Below are 8,045 nucleotides of genomic sequence, written 5' to 3'. Positions count from 1 at the left end.
AATAACCACCCGGATATAAATCAAAATTAAGCAAATTCGGATATTTTTTAAAGGTGTTTTCGTTAAAACTTGGTGGCAAATACAGATAAATCTGGCGTTCCTTCCCGATTTCGGAAGAATGAATTGTGAAATTAGAGGTATGTCCTGCATTTGAGTAGAACCATGGAAATACTTCAAACAAAGGCTTTTCGTGGAAATATGAAGAAGACATCGATACGGGCAAATATACACCAAAGTTGCCACCAATCATATTAGTTTTGTCTGCAATCAAAATTCAAGCTTCTTAGTAATGGATTCGTCATTTGAAAAGTCTTGGCATCGGAAGCCATCATCTGATGATGTAAAGTTGAAGTTTATTTCCCATGTATCAGTCAAAGTTTTTGTCATTTTCTTTCCTGTCTTCCAGTTTAAACCAAGTCCACTTCCTCTGATATATAACACGTTGTTTTTAATTTCCTGAAATACAAATGTATACGTATACATTTTGAAAATTAGTTTTAAGAAATACATCAGGTTCTATGAAAGTTCATATCGTGTTACTTACATTGTTGACATTCAAATAGAAAATTGTATCTAACCTTTTTACAAATGTGCGTGTTTAGTTTAAATTTTTAAAGTTTTCCTATACAGCTCGCAAATATAAGCACCGTTCAGGATAAATGTTGTTTCATATTCTAACAGTCTTATAATTCTTGTTAAAATATGTTGAGGCGACGAAAATAAAAAGTTTTGTGGTTTTTCATTTTTCGTCAGTTTTGGTTGTTTAAAGTGATATTCGTCGGACAGAGCGGCATAACTCGTATCTATAATGAAGAAAGTGTATGTGTATTACAACTCTTTGTTACAGGTACTCAATATCCAGAAAACGTGCAACAAAAATGCAAAACTGGATGCTTTTATGGTTTTTCTAAATCTGTGTAAAGGAACAGTATGATACATTTTGAATGGTCAATATGAATTTTTGATGCAGAATGCCATTTATAAGCACTATTTTGCTATTTCTTTTTGAATGTTTTACAATTTTTTTCAAATGCCTATACATTGTAAAATGTTCGAAAGCATCACATCTTTTTTGGAAAACCTATAGTTTAACAGCGAAATTATGAGAAGATATCTGTTTTGCAAAATGGACGAATCCGCACTGCAGACCATATTGTTGTCCCTGTATCACAGTCGTCACTAATAACAGTTCTCTCGAGCCTCAGCTTATATTAATTATGAAAAATCAAAAATATTTGTTTGCAAAGTTTTTGTTCGAGTCCCAGAGGAGACAATGTGATTTTCCAATAAGAATAATGCTCTCGTGTTACAAACTACTGAGATGATGATACTTCGGGGCCTATAATAGTCCACCAGCAGCGATATCAACCCAGTGCTAGAAAATGAAAATAACTTATATTAACACTCCTTACAGGCATTCTACATGCAGTAAAATGTAAAATATCAAAGGATGGAACTTTTCTCTTGCCATTGGACATGACTCATAGTCATGGCAATCAATAAAAATGGTTCTACAAAACTATTTCGGGGAATAATGAATTAAATCCTTTTCTCTTTACCACAAAGGAGGTTTGATTGGTTCACTATTTAGGTCGCTTGAATCCAAAAGTCACATTGTACAATCTACCTTCTGTTTATTACTGAACCATAAAAGCTGGTTCATGTTTAGGAATTTGCTCTAGTTGAAATAACCAACTCTATTTAGCTGGTAAAATATGAATAAATGTATTGCAGTGACAAAATGATAATAACGTTTAGATACCTTCATGTTAATCTCTGGGTATTTAGCCACTATCCGAATCGCTAGGTCGGATCTTGGCCGAGACTGGACTTCTGTTAAGCACTGTCCTACCATGCAATACCCATTCTTGCCTTCTTGTGTTACACATGAAAGAGTCTCATTACAAACACTGTCAACATTCCAAACCGAAATTGAAACTAAACAGCATATCTGTAAAACCTAAATGTGATAATTTATTAATTTGTCAATAAATTCAAAAACAATTTATACTGTTAAATATATATATCTGTTATGTAATATGTCCACACCAAATACAAAGTTAACACTCATATTATTGAATATTGTGTTTTTGTGGGTATATGTTTTATGTATTATAGGGTATTGTGTATACATTTATGCTTTAATGGTAATGATTCTACATGCAACATGCCTAAGAAAAACTTCGTGATTCACTTCAGCCATTATATGTCTTATCATTTTATATGGAACGTCTACGGAAAAGCGTAAAAGATACCATTGGCGAGGGGATGATAACTAATAGTAGAAGGAAGACAGACACTACAAACAACGGTACATGCAAGTTTGACCAAAGGGTTCCATTTCAATATGTAAAATGACGACATGAGTTTCTGTCACTTGACTCTAGGAGGTATCAGTTGTTCATATTAACCCAAATACAATGTCGAAAAAAATATATCGAAACAGATTGATATATAAATACGGAGCTATGGTTCATGTATAATTGCCGATAAGACGACTATCCACATGAGTACGTTTCTGTGTTTTCTGATCTACTATTTTTCTACGTTTAACCTGCATACAGTTCATTATCCGCCAAAATAGTTATTTAGTTAAAAAGCATCCACCAAAATAAAAAAAACGGCATTTGTTTCGTATACTGTTTTAGTCCTTCAATGCCTATTTTCACAATTTGGAGAACACAGCTATATTCATTAACGATTAACCAAATCATGATAGCGTCTGTAAAACTACGAACAGAGGACTTTAACTTTATGACTTTGGTTAAATAGCTTCCTTGTAAGGAGAAACCCTATATCACAGAAATACTGACAGGAAAGGTTAACACAAACCCTGTTCAATCGTATCAAATTAAACTCTACCTGCATGATGAAATGTTGCAACTTATATATTTGAAAGCTCACATTGAGAAATGTGGATTCATTCCTTTTTTTCATAACGTTAAGGGATCCATCGAGCAACGCTGTCAATTTTTAGATGTGGAGTCAGATTATGAAGAAGACTTACTTATATCTATTGTCTCCTTTATTTCATGTTCAGTGGGCGAGATGCGATCAACATGGTCATCATCAGTAATAGGACGTCATCTTTACAGCTGATCATAAAGGGATATCGAAATCAACTTTCTTCGATTATGTACAGTCATGTTTGTACTAATAAACGATCGATCCATTTGTTTTTTATATGAATTCCAATAGTTATTGTTTACACAAAGTGTTTAACCTACATTGGATTGATATACTTAATTGCATTTCGGTGTTATGAGGTGGGTATATCTATCATGTATTTCTTTGTGAAGTTATTTATTTATATGGTTACTATTTTGTTTCTTTTTTGTTTCGTCCTTCGAAGAAAAAAGGTTTAACCAAGATTGTTGTAATTCGTATTAAAATTATATTTCTCGTTTCAATACGTATAGATTATGTTAAAGCTTTTAGAGCAATGCGTATATTGATTTACTGAACTATCGGTTGTCACCTAATGTGATTTTAATTTTAATATTTTTGTTTCTTTTTTTATATTTATTTAATATTTTCCCGAGTTTGCATTATATAAGACAAATGTCTTATGTTATGAGTGTTTTTTTTTTTAATTTTCTTCGGCTTATTGACATAGTACAGAAACTACTGATACGATTACTTTTGTGAAATGACCCGATACATACCAGGGTTTCTATTAAACATCTCATAATAAATAGTATATATGTTTTTCATCTTTTTTATAGGTCATTCATACCTTTTAAAAAAGAAGAATGTCTTTCGAGATCCGAAATTTAAATTAAATTCGAGATTCGATATATGAAGTTTAAAATTCTTGTTTTTCAGATACTTTGTCAGAATTTTTGTTTTATTATAAATCTGTTATATGTCGTAATAGGAAGGAATTAACTCATATACGATACTTCCTTCCATTGTACATTTTGAACCGAGGAAAATTGTAAAGTAAGGTCAGTGACTTACTGACTGATACGCAGCTGGATGATTAATAAATTTCCAACTTGTCATGACGACCACTAATTTATTTCAACACACAAGAGGTAGATGAAGCAATTTTTGAAAAGAGAATTCAAGTCATTTTATTTATTTGAGTGTTCTACAGAAATTACAGTTTTATAACGGTATAAAAATGGAGAGAGGATAGAAAAATCTTATGAGTAAAAGATACCAGAGGGACAGACAAACTCATAGATCGAAAACAAACTGACAACGCCATGGCCAAAAATAAAAAGACTAACAGACAAATAATAGTACAGATGACACAACATAGAAAACTAAAGACTAAGCAACACGAACCCCACCAAAAACAGGGGGTAATTTCAGGTGCTCCGGAAGGGTAAGCAGATCCTGCTCCACATGTGGCACCCGTCGTGTTGCTTATGTTATTACAAATCAGGTAAAAAGTCTAATTCTGTAAGTCACATACGTGAAAAGGGAAGGGTATTGTAGTTACGACATAAGGAACATATCCGATATCATCTGTGAAACGGTTATTCCATAACGGTCAACCAACTTGTGATGGCGTCCGTAAAAATTTACGAAGGGATGATTTCAACTTCACCATTTGGAACTCTTGGCTTAATAGCTTCCTTGTGAGCAGCAATCCTCTATCAAGGAAATCATGATAGGAAACACAAGCCCGGGAATATCGTATCAATTGGGAGATATATACTCCGTATGCAGGCGCTGCTGGAATGTTGCTACATAGAAATGGAAAGTTCACAATTGGGAAGCTGAAATCATCTCTTTTGTCGTAAAGTTTTGTTTTCAACCGACCCTCATTGTCAATTTCTAGATGTAAGTCAAGATATGAGGCAGACTTAACTGTATCTGTAGTATCCTTTATCTCTAGTTCGATGGGATAGATTCGTTCAACATAGTCACCAAATTTTGTATTATTTAGTGAAAGAACATCATCTATATAGCGGAATGTAGAGTTAAAGGATATTGCTAACTTCTTATCTTTCTTCCTAAGAAGTTCCTGTATGAAGTCAGCCTCATAATAATAAAGAAACAAGTCGGCAAGAAGAGGGGCACAAGTGGTTCCCATTCGAATTCCGACAGTCTGTTGAAAAACACGTCCTCCAAACGTAACAAATATGTTGTCAATCAAGAAATCAAGCATCTTGATAATGTCAGTTTCAGAGAATTTTTTGTTTGAATCAGAGTGATTCTTTACAAAGTAGGATTTATCTTTTTCCAAGACAAGATACTTGTATCCACGTTCGCCATTCTTTTTAATGAAACAAAGTTATACCAACTCTTTCAATTTGTCGTTTAGTATGGAATGGGGAATACTTGTGTAAAGTGTAGAAAAGTCAAATGTTTTAATACTATTGCAAGATGAGAGAGTCTTAGATTGTATGTACTCTAAAAGATCTTTGAAATTTTTTAGTATCCACATCTGATTCACGCCACCTCTAGAATAGGCAGTTTCACAATAACTTTGCAGCCCGGCTTTGATTGCTGATAAAATAAATGTTAATAATTTAGAAAGAGGTTTCGTGGAGCACTTGGAAGACCCAGCAATATACCGTTGTTTGTAAGGACACTTATAGTTTAGGTATCAAATACAGTGATGGAAGATCCAGTTCTTCATCTTTAGTTGAAATTCCAAAGGAACATAGAACAGACCTATGATTATCCAGGATTTCCTCTATGGTAAGTGTCGTGAGGGTATATGTTGAGTTTCCAAGTGAATTGGCAATACCTAATTCATTTATCAAACAGTTTATGTAATGATATTTACACACAAAAACGATGTTGTTTGGGACTTTATCTGCGGGGACAACAACATATTTGTCATGGAGGTAGGACAAGTGTTTTGAAACATTTGGGTCTTTACAAATTGATGTAGCGTGGGTATTGATATGCCCATTTAGTTCCTTAATTCGGATTTGTATCAACGACCTCTCAGCCTTAATCCATTCGGAAAGAGTATCTACATCTTCTTTCTCGCGTTTAGCCCATTGCCTGGCATAATCCTCGACTGAATCCATCAGTATTTTGAAGTTGTATTTCCAATTGATGGATTTAAACTCACGACATTTCGGACCTTTGGATAACAAATGTCGCAGGGAAGTGTTATTGACAATGTTGAGGTCTCCGGTAATAACGTGGCCAGCCGGATTATATGTGAATTGGGAACTAGCACAGGTGCAATCAGGAGGTTTATACATGATGTCGTCAATGTTGAGATCCTGCAAAACGTGTTTGTAATTGAAAATTTTAGTTGCAATTTGTTTGGTATAGGTATAAGAAATTATTGGTACAGACTGATCTTTAAAATAAGGAGGTATTTTCGACTGAACTAATTTATGATGAAGGATATTGCCTAAGTTGACGCCATCGAGACCTTTGTTGGCAAAGGAAAGTTTAAGAAAAGATATTTTCTCTTTTTCATCTTTTCAAATGCGAACTGGTTTGAAAAGTCTGTGACTTGCAATATCCGAAATGATAGCTGTAAGTTTGTATTGGTTTGAATGAGGATTTGTAACAGTGGTTTCCAAACATAAATTGAACAGAGAATGAAGTTTTGAAAGGGGTAATGAATACAGTTTCGTGCAAATGTGATGAATACCTAACGGCTTTTGTATAAATGGCAGCAAGTCATTAATAGAGACATCATGCAAAGTAGGTGATGTATAATGACGATGACCATGACTGCGTCTACGTCGAGGAGTAGAGTTGAAAATATTCATCACATTCAGCGAGCTACAGGAAGGACTAGATAGAATACCTATACCATCAATTTTGTCATTGCAACCATATGGTGTCGCAGTTCCCAATTGTCGAATCCAGTAGTCCTCTTTTTTCTACGGAGAGGCATTGCAAGTTGAGGATTGTTAGTCTTGCGGTATAGTTTTTCGATTATACGAACTGTCATAGAACTGATGGAATGATAAACTTCTTGCAAATCATATACGATAAAATATTTGAAACGCTAAAAACTATATTGGAATTAAAAAAAAACCAAAGACGAGTTATGTAATAGAAGCATATAAAATTCTGCACTCTAGCGCATTCCGAACATAAGAAGTAGTTCTTGAAAATGTCAGTTTTGAGTCTTTTTTACAGTATGTAGTGTTTTGTGCTCCACAAATTAATATGTATCTGCATATTGTCCATGCTTTTCTCTACTGTGTTATTTTCTTTCCTTAGCTTTCTTTTAATTTCTTTCTTAATTGAATTATTTAGGTACTGGCTACGATCACGATTTTCGTTTAAGATTAATTGTCGGAATGCAAGGTCGGATTGATCATAAATTTAATAAAAAGTGCCGTTGCAAACAAATTCATCCGCAAAACGTAAACAAGGAAATACAGATGTAGATAATAGCTATAAATACACATGATTTTATTCGCTGTTTATTACGTAATCGAAACAGGTTATTCAACTTGTCTTTCATTCAAGAAAGTTTTATTCTCAATATTTTGTTTAGAGTTGTATATATAATTATATATATTCATATTGTTTTTTGAATATCAGTTTTTAAACCTGGCTAAAAATTGTTTGAAACGGATAATTTGACCGGCTGTCGGTTATTTATTAAGGAAAACACTGACACCTTTACGGATGTTTGAACAATTAAATATTGTTTTAAGCATAATAACGTTATAAATCGAAATAAATATATATCGTGCGCTTCTTTGGAAATTCAGTTTCAAATTAATACATGTCTAGCTAGTAATTACCTTTGAAAGCATTTCTCTCACGTGGTCTTAAGTGCACTCTTAACTGCGTTTTATCATATTAGTGTAACGAGTATTGTGTTTATTCAAAATGTAGATTTTTGCATTAGAGTTATAATGTGTTGAACATCATTTTCAATGTTGTTTAGGGTCAATCTGTGTTATAGATTTTTATGAGATTTTGCATACAGCTTCAGCTTATTAAACTTAAATTTAAAGTCGAAATAATAAATGTTATCACTGACTTGTTTTTGACGTATTCAGTTTCGGCTGTGCCGTACGCCGAAAGATTACGTTTTACGACACAACACCGAAGGGACGGTTCTCGCCATTAACTAAAATTATACTGGGATATCA

The 8,045-nt window shown here is 33.5% G+C and overlaps 1 long non-coding RNA gene across 1 annotated transcript; it reads right to left on the bottom strand.

Annotated features, from left to right (window-relative positions):
• Window positions 1-278: 278 nt before the first annotated feature.
• On the bottom strand, window positions 279-7,723 carry LOC127716570 (uncharacterized). Its single transcript, XR_007989009.1, has 3 exons — window positions 7,692-7,723; window positions 1,763-1,960; window positions 279-456 (listed from the first exon to the last, which is right to left on the bottom strand). It is a non-coding gene; the product is annotated as an uncharacterized LOC127716570 (long non-coding RNA).
• Between the last annotated feature and the right edge of the window lie 322 nt (window positions 7,724-8,045).

This window comes from Mytilus californianus, unplaced genomic scaffold (assembly GCF_021869535.1).
Source record: "Mytilus californianus isolate M0D057914Y unplaced genomic scaffold, xbMytCali1.0.p SCAF_9, whole genome shotgun sequence".
Lineage (NCBI taxonomy): Eukaryota > Metazoa > Mollusca > Bivalvia > Mytilida > Mytilidae > Mytilus > Mytilus californianus.
Note: the sequence above shows the minus strand (reverse complement) of the source record. Positions and strands in the feature narration are given on the sequence as shown.